Source organism: Branchiostoma lanceolatum, chromosome 4 (genome assembly GCF_035083965.1).
Source record: "Branchiostoma lanceolatum isolate klBraLanc5 chromosome 4, klBraLanc5.hap2, whole genome shotgun sequence".
Classification (NCBI taxonomy): domain Eukaryota; kingdom Metazoa; phylum Chordata; class Leptocardii; order Amphioxiformes; family Branchiostomatidae; genus Branchiostoma; species Branchiostoma lanceolatum.
In genome coordinates this window covers 5,277,084-5,298,619 of record NC_089725.1, presented here as the reverse complement: position 1 = coordinate 5,298,619, position 21,536 = coordinate 5,277,084, and the positions used below count along the sequence as shown (strand labels likewise).

Sequence of the window (21,536 nt, the reverse complement as noted above, 5' to 3'; positions counted from 1 at the left end):
AATTATCATGAAGACAAAATGGACAATCTTCGAGAGTTCCCTCCCTCCGGAAAGTGAACTGTGAAGTCCCTTGATCAGATTTGTAACTGTCCAAGTTTGTCGCCATAAGTGGCCAACATTCCATGTCGTCTCGACAGTAATCCTCTGGTGAATCGACGACCTTCTTTTATCAGAAATACATGAAGTAGATGAAATTGCGACTAACTTACAACACAATGTACAAACATCGCATACTGACTGACCCATGACCGTTAAAAACGCCGCCATTTCTATTATGTCGTTGTGAACATGCGCAGTTGGTTCTTTAGCCAAATGGCTTCCTGCTGTGACCATTCGCCCCTCGACCCGAAATTATCACAGCTTGCACAGGATCCGGGAGAGGAAACCCCAGTGGTGTCATAAAACATCCTGGAGTTTACAAAATTCTTTTCAAAACTCTTTTCGTTTGAGAGGGCGACATTTTGGAAACTGTGACTACTGTGGTAAAATCAAGGAGGTTAAAATGGAATTTTAAGGACATTTCAACCTCTTTGGTATTTCGTTTGTCTCATAATGTATGAGTATGATTTGTATTATCGGCTTCGACGGTAGGATTTATACGATTAGTACGTGTACTACACATTCACATGAAGAAGGCCACGCCCATTGCGAAACTTGCGAGCAGATCATAGGGGCCGGGGACATGGCAACCGTCGAGCCCATAGCAACGGTCTTCAGAGACGGGGCCTCAAGTAAATACGGCCGCCCAGCCAAAGAATCTGGCCCGATAAGTTTAAAATCGCCGGTGGGGAAGCTTGCAACGGATCCGGAGGCTAGCCTGTAGTCCTGTAACACGCATCGCGCGGATGACGTTTGCATAGATCAATATTTAACCTCCTTTGCATAGATTAAGGACGTCGAAATAGATATTCCATTCTTCCAACTTTGGAAAGCCATAGTCAAGTTGGAAATTTGCCCACATTTACTTGCGCTTGGTTCCATGAGGTCGGTCGGAATAATTCATTAATTTAAGCAGGCTTCTGCCTGAGCAAAAAAAAAATTAATAATTCGGTGTTCACAACATTTTTTTACGATTGAATTGCGGCGTCGTTCATGAGTCACCGTGTTATTGAAATGTCCTGACATATGAATGAATATCATCATTCTGATTTCAGTACCATCTGATTGACATATGAATGACCTTTGACCCGGCTTACCGCTAGCATGCAGCGGCGCGCGGGGCGGGTGATGACCGGCCGATCTCGGCCGTCTTTCGTGTGACGGAGTTCAGATGACAGCCACGCGGGGATTTGCCCCCACGAGTTGGTAAACAATTATAGCAGTTAGCACTGGCTTTATCGAGGGGGAGGTGTAACTCGTAGGTGTGAAGTGCGCAGTGATCGGCGCAAGGGCGTGAGAGGCAAATATTCAAACGGCGACATTTCCCAAGCCCAGTTTCGCGTTCGCCGGATGATAAACCGGCATTTGTAATTTTCCAGGTTCACAATGTGTCAAGTTGAGAATGATATTGTTCGCATTTCGTGACGTATTCTACAGTTTTGTTTTGATTTCCACAAATAAATCGCGTGGATTTGTAGCAGACCGCTGACTGGTGACGAGGAGGGGGGGGGGGGGGCGAAAGAAATCGCGGTCACAACTTTCTTTAATAGCCCCTCGAGTCTTCGACCGTAACATCTGCTTGGAAATACGATGCACCCGATGTACGGGAGGGGGCGCTGCGCTACGGATCCCTGGCAATGCGTGTTAAAAATTAGCCGGACTAGTTCCAGAGGGGAATGTGGTGGTCCCGGTGGTCCCCGGAACCCGCGGACCACCAGGACCACTTAATGGCCCGGTCCCCGGGGTCACCTCGGACCTGCTGGCCAGACGTCCGTCAGGTCGGGACTAGTCCCAACTGTCTGGGACCTGCTAGGACCTGCTGGGACCCCAAGGACTAGTCCCGGACTAGTCCGCAGGACGTTCTTTTTTACAGAGGTGGTTACAAAAAAAAAAAAGATGACAAAGTAGAAAGCCCGTCAAAAACGCCTTCAAACACAAAACCAGCCGAAACCCATGCTCTGCTTACAAAAAAAAAGGTGACAAAGTAGAAAGCCCGACAAAAACGCCTTAAAACACGTCAAAAACCAGCCGAAACCCATGATCTGCTTGGAGAGTAATCCCTGGCCACCTCTCTGCCGAGTGGCGTTGAACAAATCGCGCCCAGGTTTGAGGACACTTTAGACTGTATGGACTACAGGCACGAAAGAAACGGGCTGATTATAGGGGCCAAATTCTACTGTAATGTCTCCACGTTTGCAGAAAAAAAGAGAAGAAAACTGCCCTACTCATCACAAAACCTACTCATAACAGAGAAGGTGGGATCTTTCGACTTCTACTGACACTGTCTATGATAGAACAGGCATACACAAAATCACATGGTAACATTCATATGATATGGCACTGACAGGACTTCTAATACTAATCTAAAACACCGCTTCTAAAACTACTCTAATACATAGGTTCGGCTTCTTCTCATATCCTTTTGAGTTTAGAAATATAAGCTGAGATGGACTTGTTTAATCAAGGTTTGATTAAACCGCATTGGTTTAGTATTGTATGGTCAAAACGCATGATAAAAATACATACCTCATTATGAGACATTGATTGAAAGTGTGGAAACGTTCCCATATATAATTGAACAAAACATTTCTATCGCTGCTATATGAACTAAAATCTACAATAAAGTGGACTTCATATTCTTTGCTCCAGATGTGTGCGGATGTGCCTTCCTGATTCGATACGCAGTTTGTGACTTCCTGATTCGTAGTTGGTGATATTGGTTCTAGTGGCAATACTTAGCCTAGAGTTTATTATTCCCAACCGGTCTTTTCATGTTACAATTAACATGTGCTTCCAAAAAGCTTTCAATAACAACGATTTTTGCGGGCTTTTTGTTAAGAACGGCATTTCGAAAACCCCTAAGCAAGCCTCGTGATGTTTTTATGCAAGAAGACTCCTACCGAACACCCTCCCTAGACAGAACGTACAAATGAGCCGCCAAAAAATAGTGCGGTACAGGCAGGAAACGTACGACGCATATGTAGTTTCTTTTAACCATATTATTGCCCCTGAACTATTATATACTATTGTGTGTAATTGCAACGATAAAATCTGCGGCTTTTCCCTTCATTTGTAGTTTAGTGGCGTTCCAGATGTTCACGCGCATGAATACAAAGGAAGTGACTCGGTGCGTTGTGGAACGAAGCGTGCACTCCAGGCTGTCCTTTGTGAGGTGAGGTACTACGGAGTTCCTCTTCGCAATTCGTCGTGTTGTTGCCTCTAATGCTGGGTCTAAAGCTTGAGCAGTTATCGTGTAGTATGGCCCTGTCTATAATGGGTTAGTACAATGTCTTTAGAAGCTTTAACTTGAGGGGAAAAGTCGTTTTTCGTAAGGGAATACGACGTCCAGACGATGGCCGTGTGTTGGAGGAAGGAAGGGGGAGGATTCTGGTGTTGAAGAGGACCGGGGAAACGTTCGATATTCTCGCCAATTTCGGCGTCATGTATCCATAGCTTGTCCTCTGTGTGGAACAGGGAGGCTGAGGAAAATGTGTTGGTGGTTTTTGTGGATGTAAACTCCAGTTTTCTGTTAGCGAGTCCTGTTTTAGACCTGCGGACCGGTGTGACATGGTCAGGCCATACGGCTTCTTTGTGTTCTTTGGAACAATAGATTAGATTCACGGAAAAGTACAGCACGTGGGTACAGTGAAGTTTCTACTTCGGCCACGTTAGTCTCCAGATCGGTGCTTTCATTATGACAACAGCAATGTAATGTATATGAACATTTTAGTTTGTGCAGCCCATTTGTCTGAATATTTGACAGATTTTAGTTGCTACAGTTTTATCACTTTTTACCACGCACAAGTGAGGCATTCTAGTATATTTGTGCTTCTTCTGGGAGATGGTGTTGTTGACCTTATCTTGTGATGAATACTAACGTGTTTGCATTCTTTTCAGTTTTCTACAGGTCACCCCAGAGACGATTGTGATAGGACAAGACGTGTTCAGCATCGGCACCACACATGCATGGGTCTGGTCTTCATATGGAAGCCAGCAAATCACCTCCACATCTGCAGAATGTGAACACAGTGATCCCCTTGATGAGAACAACTGCTGCAGTGGATCTTCCGAATACATAGAATTAATGAGACAGTGCAAATGCTATCTGTGATGGGCAGAACATCCAGCTTACTCAGGGTGTGTTAGTCAGGTTTAAAAAATTTACAGCTGTCAAGCCTCTTGGAAACCCAGACTTCGGGGACTGTGCCTCTGGCTCAGTGGGGGCTTGTTCAGCTCAGCTAGATGGGTCTGCTGGATGTTAATGCCACAAATTATGTTATCATGTGTAATTCTTGCTCTTGTCCCGGATTCTTTTCCTTGCAAAGGGAAGTCATGCTAACTGTAACTGACTTTTGATGCAAGATACTGTAAAGTTATTCGAAGGAGTGGCACATAGTTGCTACTGTTTAAAAATTTGTTCAAATCCTATTCGCTTGTTTGCTAACCACTGACATCTCATGCGTCATGTTCCGTACCTTTCAAAACTTGCTGCTGGTCAAGTACAAAATGTAGTAAAATTGGCATGAGTCGACATGTAACTTGTAGGTTGACCTGGTGTAACTACCAGGGGGCAGCCACAGTATGCGCATGCAGTCTCTCCCTCATCGTCAGATGTTTGTCACATACCATTCAGGGGAGGCACACACCGCATTCCATTTTGCCATAAATCACGAAAAGTGGAACCCGACTTAAACATACACCTTTGCTACTGAGTTGCGGGAGGACATGACAATATATGTGACCAGGGGTACTGTGTGGTCATTAGTTATCATTGTTTCACACGCAAATGGAATGGCATCTTTCTTGGAATGCCTAAAAACCAATTCATATGCGTTGAGCCTTACAACATTAGTGGTCGCATCTAGAGGGGCAATATCTACTTATATCTTCGTTTATGCCACGCTGTCTCTGCAGCCCGACTCGAATTCCGTCTGGCTCAAATTTCAGACGGTCAAGCCTTGGAGGCTTTTACTTGAGTACTTCTTTTAGGGCGTCTCTCTCCGGTCCCCGCGCTTATGCATCTCCTCTTGCAGATGTCGCACAGTAGTACTCCTGTGCTGTGTGGTCCTTTTCCACTTAGTAGCACGATGTATTCTTAAACAGTGCAATCTGAACTGGCACTTGACGTCAGCGTAAAAGAGGACACCTACCGGTTTACAACTATCTGAGGTCTTAACATGATGTCGCTTGAAAGTAAAGTAGCATGGATTGTGTGACCTTTTCACCCCGTTAATCACTATGTCCCTCCGAAGGCGGCCTTTCTGAGTTGAATGGTAAATGATAAAGTACCACCGCACAATGACAATAGCCACTTCATGGTTCTTGCGTCGTGTTGTCTAGGTCTTTCCATCTCTTGTGTAGAAATGATTTTTTGCGGGGAGTCTTGAATGCTGTATCCTTTTATGGCTGGTGTACTTCTCGCAGAAATCAATGTTGACTCTGATTAAGGTTGCAGCCTGTGGAATCAATCTCTTTGCCGACTACACTCTTCTTTCTGTGCATCTGCAACTTTTGCTGTCAACAGTTCCTTTGAAACGTGTTTGTGTGGGCCTGTGGAATTGTGTTTAGTGCTCATATTTTGCTAATCGTTGCTCCGCGCAAGCGTACTTAGCATTTGATGACTGTAAGAGACACAACAGTCAACATGACGTGTAGTTTTACTGAATGTAATTCCACCTTTTACAGTGCGTCTTGCGGTCCCCTTCCTAGCAGCAACACTTCCATCCAATTCCCTGAAAACAATTGTCTGTCCCCTCCCTCCTAGCAACAAGGAATAGATCGAATCCAACAATACCATGGTAGATAAAGCACAGCGACAAGACAAACAAGACAGGCAATGAGAAAAGCTGGTGGTGACACAACTATATGAGTTACCAAGAGTGGTTAGTGAGTGATTTTGCAGATGTCTTGATTTGAAGTTGAGAATAAGTCAAATAGGGATGGTCTTATGGCCTGATCCCTATGGTCAGAATATCGTGTTGGAAAAGTCACAAGCTGAGTCAAAGAGAGTGAGATAGCTAAGTTGTATGTTTCAATACTGGTTGGTTTGACGTTTTTGACACCAGGCTTTCTATTTATAAAACAGTTCACAATCCTCTGGGGGAAACCTATGTTAGCCCCTTTGATAACTTCACCCCCCTTCAACTACTAAAAGAGCTCATAATCGTCAGCTTATTCAGTATGTGATAAATCTATTGTAATCCCCTTGAACAACTTAACAGTTGATCTTCAACAACAAAAACAGTTCACAATCCTCAACCTACTAGTATGTGGTATACCATTAAATAAAAATTACTAAAAAACGTTTACAATCATCGGCCTGCCATATTTGTGAACTACGCGCAGCTGTCGCTGTCCGCCTGCAGATCCCTAACAAAGTCGTTACACTTGTGTGTACCTTTTGGGAAGCCAGCACTCGCTGAAAAATCAGTCTTTTCTGCATGATGTGGTACTCTATGAACATCATAGCAGGTGCAATGTTGCTGGGGTGGGGGCAGCTGAGAACAATACAAAGCACCCATCAAGGAAACAAAGTCCCTGGACAATAACAATGGCCTGGGTGTTCTGTCCATCCTTGAAATTCGAATTCCTCCCACGTGAGTGGTGAGGTGCCGTCGAAACGACAAGGCATTTTTGGAATAGTCTTATGGCGAGTGTTACGGTGAGTGGCGTCATCAAATTGCCCGTGGGCCGTAGGGGTTTCCGGTAGGGGGTAAGAGGTGGTTAGGCCCGCCGGGCTGGGGCCCATCCTCTGGGACGGGGTGATGTTGAGCAACGGTTGGGGGGTTCGGACCGCCTATGGGGTTTGGAAGGGGTGTGTGCAGCTACCCTGCCTCGACCGCGGCCTCTCCCTCCACTCCACCCAGGTACGCTGGGTACTGGGCTCCCATCAATCACCGAGTGGGACCCGACTAACCATACACTATTCTACTTTTATGTGACCAGAGGTGCTGTGTGGTCTTAAGATATCATTGTTCCACACGCAAATGGCATGGCATCTTTCTTGAATTGCCTTAAATTAGTTAATATGCGTTGTGCCTATTTCATCTAGATAAGCAATGTCTACCTATGTTCTTTTATGCCACACACGTATTGTCTCCTCGGATCAGAGCATCACGGTCATGGAACCATCATAATCCTTTGAAGAATCCCAGAGGCATTCTTCCCATCGAGAAACAGGTGCTTTTACAGCCAGTAGCGGTCTTCCTGCAATTCTGATTGTATGTTTGCAATGTGGGCAGAGATGGCACGCTTTCTCTGCAGCCCGCATCTAATCCCGTCTTGCCAACTTTTCCTGACGGTCAGGCTTTGGAGGCTCTAGTACTTCTCGCATAAAGCAGTGTTGACTTTCATTAAGGTTGCAGCCTGCGGATTCAATCTCTTTACACACTACACTATTCACATTGGATGCAGATGCTCTCTGGTAGGCCTTTCCTTTCAACAGTTCCTTTGACCAAGGATTCTGTATTAAACCTACTTGCTTTGACGTGTTGGTGCGGCACTGTGGAATTGTGTTAAGTGTTCATATGTTGTTTACTGTTCCTCTACGCAAGCGTACTTCGCAACTAATGACACAAAATTTGACACTACATTCACTTTTAGTTAACCTCCGTCTGGCGGAATCAGCAAATAACAGTCAACATGACGGATAGTTTTAGTGAATGTCATTCCACCTCTTACAATGCGTCTTCCTGTCTCCTCCCTAGCAGCAGCATTTCCGTCCAATTTCATGAAAGCTACAGTCTTTCCGCTCCCTCCTAGCATCAAGGAATAGATAAAATCTAACATTACCATTGCATATATAGCAGTGAGACAAAACAGAAACAAAACTTTCAATAGAAAAATTACTGAACCCTGCCTATCATAGCACTGGAAAGGAATGCAGTATATACAAGATTTCTAATAAAATGAGCTCATGATTACATGCTGATAGTTTAGGGTCTGACATTATGTAGTGGTTGGTCCTTATGATGGCCAGTATCGAACTGTTTTTGACTGGCTTGAAAGTCTGTCCATGCCAGCGTGAAATCGTACTAGCTGGCGTGATGGCAGGGTAGTATCTGGTTAGTTTAACTTCTGTGACACCGGTGTGACACCTTTGCGTCGATGAATCTATTTATAATCTGCTGGCTGGCATATAGCAACCTGAATTTATTATGCAAACTAGCAAGTGATTTGTAAAATCAACATCCGTCTATGACAATAAGTACCTAACGTACCTATACACCACAAATAATTTTTGATGTGATGAACATATATGTTTCTTAAACTCCTCGGTTGTCGAGTACTTGTCGATACTTGTTCCGATAGCAGTGTCTGGAAGTTCTACCATGTTCACTAGCGGTCTCTGTTCCCTTCTGCAGATATCCTTTGCAGAACTACTGGACGTCCCTTTTCACTTCCCGCAAGTCTCCCTTCATGTCCCCAATGTCCCGCTACATTTGTGACAACCGTAGGATACATGGGGCTGTGTGGTCTCCGACCAGCGACTTGAAGCTGATTTTCCGCAACTCCCATACTTAATGTGAAATGGGACATCCTTGCCTGCATGCGGGTCTGAGAAGTCATTGTGCAGAACAGATGTACCAGTTCTGTGACTGATCCCTGTCGCAGACGTTCCACATGTGGTTCAGGAAGGTCCCATTTGCGCTTAAGTTGTTGTTCGCCATTTACTTATTAAAATCATGCAATGCAGAATACTGGACCACTAAACGCTATTTGTGTTGGCGGCGTACAGGCTTCTGGAAGTTACGTCTCACCAGTGCCACTGGCAGGTAACCCTTCTTTTACTATAAAACTCCTTACAAAGTAGTCGTTGCCGTGCCCAAGGTTGCATGTTGCCTCCTTTTATAGCGGTACTTGGCATTCTGAATCTGTTTTCGGGAGCTTGGACCGTTCACTATGTAATCCGTATCCGTAGTATTTATTTATTATGTGGAAGGCTGGGCGCAAAAGGTGTCCCAGTTCGAAGCTGTCGGACATTTACGGGCTGCCGAGCACTTGACGTCTACCGGCTCATCCGTATTTGGATACTCGACCACACACCGGTCATTCTCGATAGCCCACCCCCAGTTTGTTTCTTCTTGCACATAAATAACATGCTACGGTCAAAGAACGCTTAAAGATTATGACACAATTACACATCTTCAAAAAGTTTTGAAATTCGTTGTGCTGGCCCGGGGGCAGCTAGGATCGTTTTGGCTGTTACTCTGGCCCTGTACACTGTGTTTTCGAGGAGTTACTGTAGTTTTTCCGACACAGCAATAATGATGCTCAAAACGTACCTTACATTGATCACAATCGGGTCTTCAGACACTAGATTGATGTACATCCTCAGGTAGTTGTCGGGATGCCTTGTGGGTGGCAGCATGACCAACCTCCACTCAAGCTCACCAGTGCTGAACACCGGGCTCTTCGTTGGTGATGTTATGTTAGCTATCACGTACCTCACTGGGTAAAGTCTTCCAGGGAAAACAAGTGCGTCAGCTGCCTGGGCCTTCGCCTAAGGGAATTTAATGGGATGTTGTATTGATATTTCTCATATTGATGGTTAAAAGATCTTAAACAAATGTAGTTCCTTACCTTTCTTTTTATGTGTCTGTGAAGACTGTAATTTAGAGTTACCTGCTGGAACACAATAATTATTCACAGTAATGTATGATGGTGAAAAGAAGCCCCGTTAATCATCTCTTTTGGATAGAGCATTTCAAACATAGCTAAGAGTGCTTTGTTTTCATCAAGAGACATACTACTGTTCTTTACAGGTGGCAACATGAATTCATACACATTGTTTTCTTCAAATATGTGGGACAGATTGTTGTCCTGTGATAATTGATTTAACAAGTGTAATTCGTTTGCACTTATGCCTTTTGCGCTTAAAGCATGTTTTTTGAAAATGTCTTGAAATTCAAACAGATAATCAGCTTCTTGAACTTCGCTTGTTTTATGTTCATATCCATGTGCAACTTTCCAATCAAGAAGCAACTTCCTCATCATATTGACGTCTGTGTCATGATTGTCAGCGTGATAGTCTGCCAAAGAACCATTCGCACGTTCAAAGGAAAAACATCCGAAAGCATGTCCTGGACCACAATCAAAAATGCAACTTTTTAAATGTAAGTGGAGGTGCATGTTCATTGTGCATCGTACTTCTCCATGCTTTCTTTAAAATGCATTACAAAACATTCTCAGACATCTATGAGCATCCTCAAGTTGCTCCCCTGTAATAATTCTTGCACAAAGCAGCCTTGAAGCAGACACAGATAATTGCCATATGTCGTATCCTTCTTATCTTTGATTTCGCGTTCCATAGAAAAACACAATTTATTCGCTCAAAAAGATAGCCCTGACAAAGTTCTCGGGCCAAAGTTAGGATTTTTGAGTGATTGAACCTCGAAATAACCAGACTCAAATGCAGTAGTTGAAAATGTCACAATTGCCATACCTTAAAGCTATATCTTTTGATCAATCGCAAGTCTGTTATCGTCATCACTTACAATACGGATGATGTGAACCATTTCAAAGCCCATATCTCCTGATAGTGATTTAAACGAGAGAAACAAATGGTAGTTAGTGTTCAAGAAATATATCCAAACTTTAAAAGATACACTGGAACTAGCATAACAAACTGAGAAATCGTTTCTTGCTTAACCATAATTGCTAAGTGAGACCTATTTGCAATTTACCCTGATTCAGACTGATGAAAACAATAGAAGATTTGATTTTCGTTTAGTCATTTGAAACGGTATCTTTTACCATTTATTTCATAGTTACTGTGAATATTTTACTGCAGAAATATATTTCCGTTAAGAATAAATTTACAGACACATGGTTTCCTTACGCGGTGCACCACAAGGCGATGTTCTGACATATCCCATATGCCTGTCATTGACTGTGGAGCCATCCCTCACTGCATCTAGGTAAGGCCAGGAGTCTTCCACAGCCTTGAGAAGCTGGTGTTTGTCCAGGTGCTTCAAGTCTATGGACAAAATAGGAAGGGACAGTTGGGGCAAATGATGACATTGTCGGAAAATCCAAAGAGTATCATCACATACTAGGCTTTGCGGATTGATGCACTGAAGCTTACAGGATTTCTCACATGTAATGCAATGTGTGGCCAAATGCTTACTCTTCTTCAGGAGGAGTGTCACGCTGTCCTTGATATTTACCTTCTTTCCTTTGATCAAAAATCCATTCTGTTTGACTGTTAAGTTGTCCGCAATCACATAGAGAACTTAAATTTAATCTGACCTGTAACTTGCAGTAGAAATAGGCAAACGTTATTTACATTCTTCAGGTCAAATAATGTGATAATAGTGGAATCTTAACAAAGTCAAAGTAGTGACCAATATCAAAAGTGTCACAATAAACAATGATTGAATGTGAGACATTAGTTTTAATCTGAACATATTTCACGCAAGTCTTTTTGAAAGGTGTTGCGAAAGCGAAGGGAAAAAATCAGAAGTATCCAGTACTTCATTATACATGTATATACAGTAGTTTAAGTTACATTTGATTGACAACTATTTACTTTGTGTATATAATGGATTAGTTTTATTTTGTTGCCTTTACCTGAAGTCATGTCTGCTGAAAATCCATTTTCAGCATCTTCTATGATCCCGGCTTCAATGGCATCTATTACATAAGAGAATGGAGAAGGTCAGTTATGGTCTATAATTCTTCCATTTACCTTCAAAATAATTAAATTTGAAGACAATGTGGGAACATGACGATTTCTTGGAATTTTGTGGTCTTTTTAAAAGTTGTTGCGAAACCGTAAAGGATATCATGATCATCTTCCTCACTTATTATGCCTGCCAACGTTGTCCTAATGCACACTCCAACTTCGAACTGAAAAATATGAAACTCACAATAAGACACTATGACGATTGCACAGTCCCCTACATGCTTATTGATTAATATTTCTAAGAACTTGGATTGAAAATTGCATTTGGCCGCTTATCTATATATCAATAGTTGAATGTAACGTTACGCAATTATGAATTGTCTGAAAGGTTGCTACAGTAGATATGTATATACATAGTTTTGTTTCATGACAGATTCAATCAGTTATTATCTATTAAATTATATCTTTATATGGATTACCTCAACATATCCAACTTTATTCAAAATGGTGTCAAACAGGCTATTCACACTGCTGGAACCATTGAGGTAGCCAGTATCCCGCAGCAGGGCCAACAGAGCAAACCGTTCATGGGCCCTCTTTTCTGTCGTGAAGGAGAACACCTGTTAAACGTGATTATGTTGTTACTGTTAGCGTGGTAGGGTTGGCTCACCGATGTTCATCTCTCTAGCAGCCGTCTCCGTAGGCATATAGAACGAGTCAAATGCCTCTTCCTTTCTCTGTCGGCGATAGTATCTCTTAAGTGTTTCGACACTACCGACCGCCTCTTGCACGCTCAAGTCCTTCGTTTGCAAAGTTGTGGACACTTCCTCTGCAGACGAAAAAAGCAACTGGCCTAGACGCAGGGCGAACAACGTGTTAAACTTCTCCAGTGCTGCGAGGACACCGCCCGCTTTCAGCCCGTATTCGTCTCGCGTTGTTGCGTTGACCTCGTGCATGGTGTCCATGAGGGTTGTCTAATTGCTCAAGATACTCTCAATTGCTGCTGTCCGTACAGTCCAGCGTGTGGGACACAGGGGCTTGATTGAACTTGGTGTCTCGTCTCCGGATGCCTGTTGATTGATGAGTCAAGAATGGATGATCGGCAGCCCACTTCAAACCTAATGTCATTTTTGTCAATGCCTACTCCAGCGGCTTTCGTAGCCACCAGGACATCCTCCCCCCTACTGCAGCTGCAGTCGAACCGGCTTAGCTTTGTCTGCCCTCCAACTAAATTTTACCCAGTTCCAATTCCATGGTATTTTATGCCTCTTTTTCATATCATTTTTCTGTGGCTGGTGTTGGATGTCTCATACTTTTTGTATGTGCCAGCAGACACCACCTCGCACACCATTTCTTGTGTTGATTCTTGCGTTTTCCCTAGTTAGGTCTCACAGAGTACTCGATGTTTCTTACTTTCGACTGAGGATGAAAAGCTGTAGTTTTCCATGTATAAGATCATTGTTACGGGTGGTCGCTTCGGTGCTGACGGATTTCTTTCCACCCTTTGCCATGTCTGCTAGCGAGTCGAAGTCATTAGAGTCCGAATCCAGTCATTCAGTGTTTTCTGGTCTTTCTTTTGGATGTAGGCCGCGTCCTCGCCGCTTCCTGGGTATTTTTCTAAATTCGTTTCTAGATTTTGGACGTGAAACACTGGAGCGCTGCTTAACACGTGTGATTCGCGGTGAAAGGGATTGCACTGGCAAGCTTCCCCGCTGGGGCGAGGGGTCAGTTTTAGCGGCTAATTAACGTTACAGGTGATGTAGGAGGTGATGTCAGGTCAAACGTGCCCTCATCAGACAGCTGCAGTGTTTGGACGAGGCATGCGTAATGGTTTGGGTGGAAGTCGGATGTTCTGTTTATCTGTTTCACAATTGAGTGTATCAAAAGTCCACCCTTTGTATTCAACATATTCAAGCTCACAATAAAAGCTCAAAAATTTTTCAGCAAGCTTAATTTTTTTCCCTTGACTTAATAAGTTATCTCTTAGATTATAATTCACAAAGGACCAGTGAAGTTCGTCTCTCTAAGAAGGCGACTTTCCAACAAACCCTATGCGAGCCTCGCAGGACCACACCAGCGCACATCCTTCTCAGACCGTGAGGCAGGATGTAAATATGTGCCACAAGAAGGTAGTACGAAGCGTCTAGTAATAAAGTGCTTGTTGTGAATATAACCGGCCTAAATTCAAGACTATGACTTTTTTTCGGTCAGTACTGGAACAGTGTCTACTTTCTTCAGTTTAATGGGATGGTCCTCAAGTGGGTGTCTGAAGCCAGTAGGACCTATCCAAGGTGTTTCGTCCAAATGTTCCGAAGTCTCGAATATTTCGAATGTGAATGAATGAATGAATGAATAAATATTTTATTTTCGTGTCCTGCGACTCAATAAAGTCATCCAGCCCATACGGACTTACAGGACACCAATTGAATAGATAAACTTGACATAGGAGTGTTGTAGAGGTTCAGTAAATGATAATATTCAGAAATAAATGATAATAATAGCAGTAATGAGTAGCACAAAATACTATGATGGTCTTGCGCTGATGTTAAAGTGCAGTAGTGGTCTTGCACTGACGTCAAAGCGTGGTGATGGTCTCACGCTGACGTCAGAGCGCGGTGATGGTCTCGCGCTGACGTCGGAGCGCGGTGATGATCTCGCGCCGACGTCGGGGTGCAGTGGTGGTCTTGCACTGACGTCAAAGCGTGGTGATGGTCTCACGCTGACGTCAGAGCGCGGTGATGGTCTCGTGCTGACGTCGGAGCGCGGTGATGATCTCGCGCCGACGTCGGGATGCAGTGGTGGTCTTGCACTGACGACAAAGCGCGGTGGTGTTCTCGTGCTGACGTCATGGCGCAGGAATGATGTTTGAGCGCTGGTTTTGTGTGCTGCAGACACCCGAAATATAACTACAAAATAGTGGAATGAAGGCAGGTAATTTTAAGCATCTATGCTGGGATAGGACGTTAAACAGAGGCCATGTGTTTGAGATCAAAAAGGGCCATACCTTGAGTGTGTTTTAATTACAGAACCCTCCTTACTAATCGAAAAGAGTAGGGGTCCTTCCCATTGTGAGTGGTTCAAAAGAAAATAAATATATCAATATAATATGAGTCACATTTCTATATGAAGGTGGATGAAATGCTTACTTGAGTTCGGCAGGAGAGCGCTGCCTTACAGCTCTGGTGGTGGATGCTGCAAGGTCAGGTCCAGACTGAAGTGGTCAATAATTAATGACATGTGTTAATGACCTACCGTGAGAGAGGGTCACAATGCTTCAAAATTTCAGGCCACACTAATTTGGTTTGTTGGTTAGTTGAGTTTTGGATCAACAATTGATAATGAACTGGAAAAGCAACATGGATTGGTATCAGGGAGTTGATATAGCCATTTGTTTTCATTTTGGATTCTTGCTTCATTTTCACAACTTGGAAAAAAAGAGGAAAATCCTGATTCACAATCATGAATTATCATGCATAAGAAATAAGTCATAGTAGGCATCACGACAGCTATTTAACTTAGCAGCCATTAGTAGTATCAAACGGGTCAGATTCTTTACATGCCAGCTCCTTGATTGGTGTGTTATGATATACCCACCTTTCTGGCAGCATTAAGGCGGACTAGTAAGGCAGCAGTGTGCCAAGATCCATCTATACCTGCATTCACCCGCTTTGTTGTCCATCTGCAGATACAAAACGGGTGGCAATCGTCCATTCTCCTCCTAGATCAGAACAAACACAATGTTACAGGAATTCAACAATGTAAGAGTCCAAACTGTAGTAGAATCCAGATGTTGTCGGATGTTATTGCTTCATCCATGTCCAACACTTCCAGTGGTGTGTATGTTGACTTCACGCGATGCTGGGACTCACTTATGTCCTCACGGAACTGACGACTTCAACCAGAAGACGAACAGTTATTTTCACAAAACGCTCTTTCTGTGCCTCCTTGTCTTTTTCACTTTTAAGGATATCAAACTCCTTATAAATAAAGATTTATCTCCTACTTTCCACATATGTCACAGAAAACAATCCATATCTGAGTGCACCGTCATGTGCTTCTTCAAGTACTGTCTACACTTGAACTCTTTCGGACAAACTGGGCACTCCTTGTGTGATTCAACTGTCCCTACAGAATGGACATGTTTGATGTGAGTTGTCAGATCTCCTAGGTTCAGCTATATAGCCGCAGGTATCACTTCCACCTCACATTTTCGCTTTGTAGGCATATTATATCCATTCCCAAATGATGTTAAGTTGTTCATGCAGTCGAAGTTACCGATTATTTACAAAAAAGCCATGGCTTATACAACTAACTACACTTTTCTAACTCACATGTAAGTAAGTAATCAAATAAGCAACATACTTGGAGAATTTCAGGAATAAGAATTACAAAATAACAGCATAGTATAGGCGGCTCGGCGTGCAGACTTGGCGGGCAAGCAGCCTTTGCAAAGCTGTTAAAAAATCTCTTGTATAAAACGCTTATTAGTATAATAACAGCAACTCCTATGTTGGGTAATGAAAAAAAATGCCATGGCAATTATTACCTCTATTTCCTCTGGCAATTCTGGGATCTGTGAGGGATATCTGGCTTCCCTCCCATAGAGGAGGTAGAACGGGCTGTGTTTTGTTATTGTCTGTTCCTTATAGAATACTCCGTCCAGCTTTAGGTCCCAGTTGTTGATGTACTCTTCCGACAGGGTCTTGATGAGTCCGCTGTATTTGACCAGACAGAAGAATGATGTGTTTAAGGATTAGGTAATGATGATTATAGGAATGACATCCCCCAGCAATTAGCAAACAACTTTGATACAGTGGAAAAATTGCCAAAGAAAGTACAAAATGAGTGAAGGGAGCAAAAAGCATGATATATTTCAAAACAAAAGCTGACATGAAGAAAATGAAGGCGCTAGGGGCTTTCAAGTAGCGTTGGGTTAGTATGTAGAATGCCAGGGTTGTCCAACTAGGCGGAGGATATTGCTAAGGTCAAACCCCGGGGGGGGGGGGGGGAGGACATAGTCATTATTTTACAGATACATGATGTATAATGACAAGCTTCTTCATATCCAACATAGGATAAATGCATTGAGTAAAAAAACTAAAAGAGAAATAATACATCAAAGAGCTAAAAGGTTATGCTGTATTCCAACTATATCTACAGTGCAGTGTCTCTTACCTCTTAGGAAAACATGATTACCTTGGTTTAGATACCAAATGGATTATATTGAGCAGATTATTAACAAAATATTTACTACGTGTTACTTGATAAGGTGTCCTCAACACATAAGCACTATTAATCATTAACAGTCAATTATCATTAGCAAACAATGCAGTTATCTATTGGTATCTATTTTACCGATGGAAAGATATAAAATGACAGTTCCAATCCAGTCATTGGATGTAGGCCGCGTCCGAGCCGCATCCTGGGCATTTTTTAAAAATTCGTTTCCGGATTTTGGACATCGCCATTCCAGGAAATAAACACAGATGCAATATACTGGTCAACGAAACTTGTAGCTCATAGCTTTGATACAAACTATCAGCTTTTCTTTTTAAAACCAATAATAATACTTGTAGAATAAACTGCCCTCTAATGTCCAAGCCTCTGTCACCATCTTCAAAAAGGATTTGGACTCACAATTCAATAGAACCTGTCTCGTTTACATTCATTCATTGACATTAAATTTTTCTTTTGTCTTGTATTCATGTATTAAAGCCCTATACTCAATGTTATCTAAAATATATGTGAATACAACAATATAAAAATAAAAGAGAACATGTTACTGCCTTGGTTCCTGTTCTAAATGTTGACTCAATGCTGCAATACAATATGGATGGTGATGTTTTTGGTGATGTTGTTCAGGTCCCATCCCTTTCCCACACCTGTCAGCATACTTCCATATGAAATACTTCAATTTCCACAGGTAAAAAAAATTCCAGATCCTGGAAACACCGGTAGGAACACATTTTTTTACTTCCCTGCGCTGACCGCATTACTCCATTTTCCTGGCGGTCAATCAACACACAAAATAATCCCATCCTCTACATTATATACTACGTCCCCATCAACTAACACTATGCCAATACGGGAGGTACAGCGGCATGTATTGCAGGTCGTGCATGTTGCCTTGCATCATTCCTGTTAGGCCATAATCAAAAGAATATGGTAAATGTTATGTCATTGACAATATACTGAAGGGCGTTTTTACCATCTACCTTTACAAGACTCGTACTGAAATAGAAAATTCACATGTGTTATCCATGTGGGTTTTTATTCGATTATATGTATTATGTTAATAGTACCTGGGCACCTTAAAGTGAAAATGCAGGAACTGCACCATGCACTTCTGAAGACCAATTTTACCCTACATCATAAGATGCTAACAGCCTCACATTTCCTGTTTAGGCCACGTTGATTTGATCATGGGGATGGCATCTGTCCATGCATTACAAAAATATTTTCGGCCATACTGTAAATCTTACAAAGCAACTGCGAGAAAATATATGCTGTAAGTTGTAAAAAGATTTCAAAAAACTTCAACCTAGCAGAATTTCTAATGTAGTAGCAACATAGGACTGCAGGCCTCAGGACAAGCAGGCTTAGTTAAACTAGTTTCTGTTCACTTAGAAACAACAACAGCCAACAAGTAATTAAAAAGCAACAAGTTAACAACAACAGGCTCCAGCTTATGTGTTCTTGTTGAGAAACAACAGCATGTTTACAGAGTCTGCATCGAGCCGAGCTCTTTCAGATGACACAATGGCCCTATAGCAGTGCTGAACACCCGCTTACTTGGCACACTTGTACCTGGCACAACCAATTATTTCTTGACATGCTTACTGAAGATTGGTAGCTTTTCCTTGGTCGGTGTGCAGGGCTGCAGACACAACCATAAAACTAGGCGGCCACTGATTCCGCGGACACGTCGGCTAGGGGGAAGATCTAGACGTATTCTGTTTGATAGTTGGCGACCACCAGGATGTACTTGTGGCCAAGGTCAGACTTGGTCAATGGGCCGACTAAAGCCATGGCCACCCTTTTATTATGGTAGCCTGCGACGCTATGGCACATAGTACAAGGGTGCTCTGGGCTTACGTTGCCCCCTTAGTTTTATGGCAAACCAGGTTCCCTCCCACAAAGGCTTAAAAATGACATCGGCGGACAACCCCGGCCAGTGGAAAGAGTTTTTGGTTCTCTCCGCTGTTTTCTCTATTGCTAAGTGTCTACACAGCGGGTCGATGTGAAACCATACGGAGGACCGTGGGGATTAGAGAACGGGGAACCAGGAGTTGTAGGGCGGGCTCGTACTTCTTCATGCGTGGACTGTTTATGATAGTTAACTCTCCTATAACAAACTGGTGCCAGTTCAGAGATGCGTGAATCGGTGGAGTTATGTCAAACACACTTTGTCATGAGCCTTCCTAACCAGGCCGTATGTCAGCTTACCCTTGGTCCTGCGCTTATGCTTGACCGGGGCGCCACGGTCGCCGTCGCTTCTGCCGCATAGAACGTTGTCGGTTCTGCTACGGGAACAGGCCTCCCGTAACAGCAGGAGGGCAAACTGGTACAGATGCAGGAAACAAAGTCTCCAATGAAACATTGCATTTGAATGTAAAATTTTATAATAGACAAAGAAATGTCACCGCTTCTTCTCGCTTCTGTACATGCGCAGAGTACGGCGGATCTCCGACTACCCCCAGGCGGGGGAACTTCTTGCACACCCATGCATGAGAGTAAAATTGACAGATATTAACGTTTAATTACAGAGCCAGGTGGTTCTTGACTTTTTTATCTGATTACAAATAAAAATATAAAATAAAATTTGTATGTTACGCATATTCTTTGAATTCCGCATATATGCAGCATGTATTAAATATTACAGTATATTGATTACCATTCCGATTAAACACCATAAACGTATATAAGACCGAAGTCATTGCTCAGATTTCATTTACTTACGTCATTTCGGCTTTTTGGTAGTCTCGACCTTCTGTCGAAGTGACACCGTAAGGCGTATCTCTTGATACACTTCCTGATTTCTCGCTGTGGAAACATGGGTATGTACAATTGTATTTCATTGTAATCGCTTTTTTCTGCTTGGTAGTGTCCCCAATTGCCCCAGCCTTATCCATAACTTTTGTGCAGATGGTTGAAGTATCTGACAAAAATCACTTCAATCCTGCTTGGAAAACATGTCAAATATTCATTATCGTAATGTACAGTATGTCTTGCCTTCATTTACGGCCCAGTGGATGAAATATTGACAACATTGACATGTTAGTAGATGAAATACACGACACGCCGCCATGGCACATCAATAGAATTAGCGGTCATTTCCTTTAATTCTTCACGGTAGAAAATTTTCACTTTGTAAGAAAAAAATGACTCTTTCCTTAAACTTCAATTTCGCGCAAGAGATTTACAGAACGGACGTGTGAAGGAATATTAATAATAAATTTTTTACGGTGGTAATATACACAGAGGTGACCGTGAAAACAGTAAGAAAATACACAAAGTTACAGTGAAACAAACTACAGTCTATGGAGGCCCTCCCCTTTTGCTCTTACACGTTACTTGGCTGTGAGTCCTTACGTGCTGAGTCAAGTTCTGCTTCAGGGCAAAGTATTTACCGCAATGTCCACACACGTATGGTTTCACCCCGATGTGTGTTCTCTTGGTGCTCACCACAGTGCTGTAGGTGCTGAAACTGTTGCCGTACTCCTCACACGTGTTTCTCAGTATGCGTCCTTACGTGCTGAGTGAACCGTGGTTACTGTATTATTAGGATATCAGATACAAATTTCTTAATTTCAAAATGTTTTAATGTCCATTCGTGAATGGCATCTACCAACCTCTCATCACTGGGGCACCATCAGACCCAAACCTAGGGAGCCTCTTTACATCCAGGTTCTTCTCCCGCAGCCAGCCCAGAATGCGGTCTGTGATGGTGCGGGCTGTCCCATCAGGCACAGGGAACATCGCAGCGAACCTGTTGGCCACTTCTCTATTCGCTGTGATAGGTTACTTTCGTCTGCAAAGCTCTCCGTCTCCCGGGCGGCGCGATTTGGCTGAAAATATTTGTTTACAAAATTAACTACGAAGAATAATTGGCAATAATGATTGGTTAGTTACTATTTTCAGTAAGTCAATGTTTTCCAAGCTTCCGTCTATTCAAGATATCAAAGGCTCACCTTATTAACAGTACCACTGATGTCCGTGGTCTCGTCGCACTGGAGGCCAAAGCACGTAGAAGCCACCAGCAGTTTTTGGGGCCTTTTTGTATTTGTCCAACCGCCTGTTCGATTTGATATAAGGACATTGCATGAACAACGATTTTTAAGATTCCTGGTATGTATCTTTTTAAGCAAGATAGATAAATAGTGAGACATTAGAAAAAGCCCACATGAAGTTGCTCCTGTAGGATTCTCTCACTGCTGTGCTTTGCGTTGGACACTTGGTTGAGATGTGTGAGCACTGTGGAACTTCGCAAAGTCCAGAAGTGAGGAGACTTCGTAGCGTGCACCATTTCTTTCTTGGCCAGGAAGTACAGACATCCATAGCGGTTCTCCGCAGTGACACCTTGAATAGATTGATGGAAAGATCAGTGTCAAAATTACATAGTGTTAAAATTGATGGAAATAATAATTGGTATCTTAATGTAATATAATTGTATTTAAAAACATCAAAATAGTTTTAAAAGATGTTGAAAACAAGTCATACCTGGCACTGAAAGGCCTGGGGGATGCCGCCATTCGCTGACGCGGCAACCCTGGTTGCCTCCTTATTCTTCGCCACCGTGTGCTGATCAGTG

At 42.9% G+C, this 21,536-nt stretch overlaps 1 long non-coding RNA gene across 1 annotated transcript; it reads left to right on the top strand.

Annotated features, from left to right (window-relative positions):
• Positions 1-3,263: 3,263 nt before the first annotated feature.
• Positions 3,264-9,005, top strand: LOC136432320 (uncharacterized). Its single transcript, XR_010755509.1, has 2 exons — positions 3,264-3,376; positions 3,997-9,005. It is a non-coding gene; the product is annotated as an uncharacterized lncRNA (long non-coding RNA).
• Positions 9,006-21,536: the final 12,531 nt, after the last annotated feature.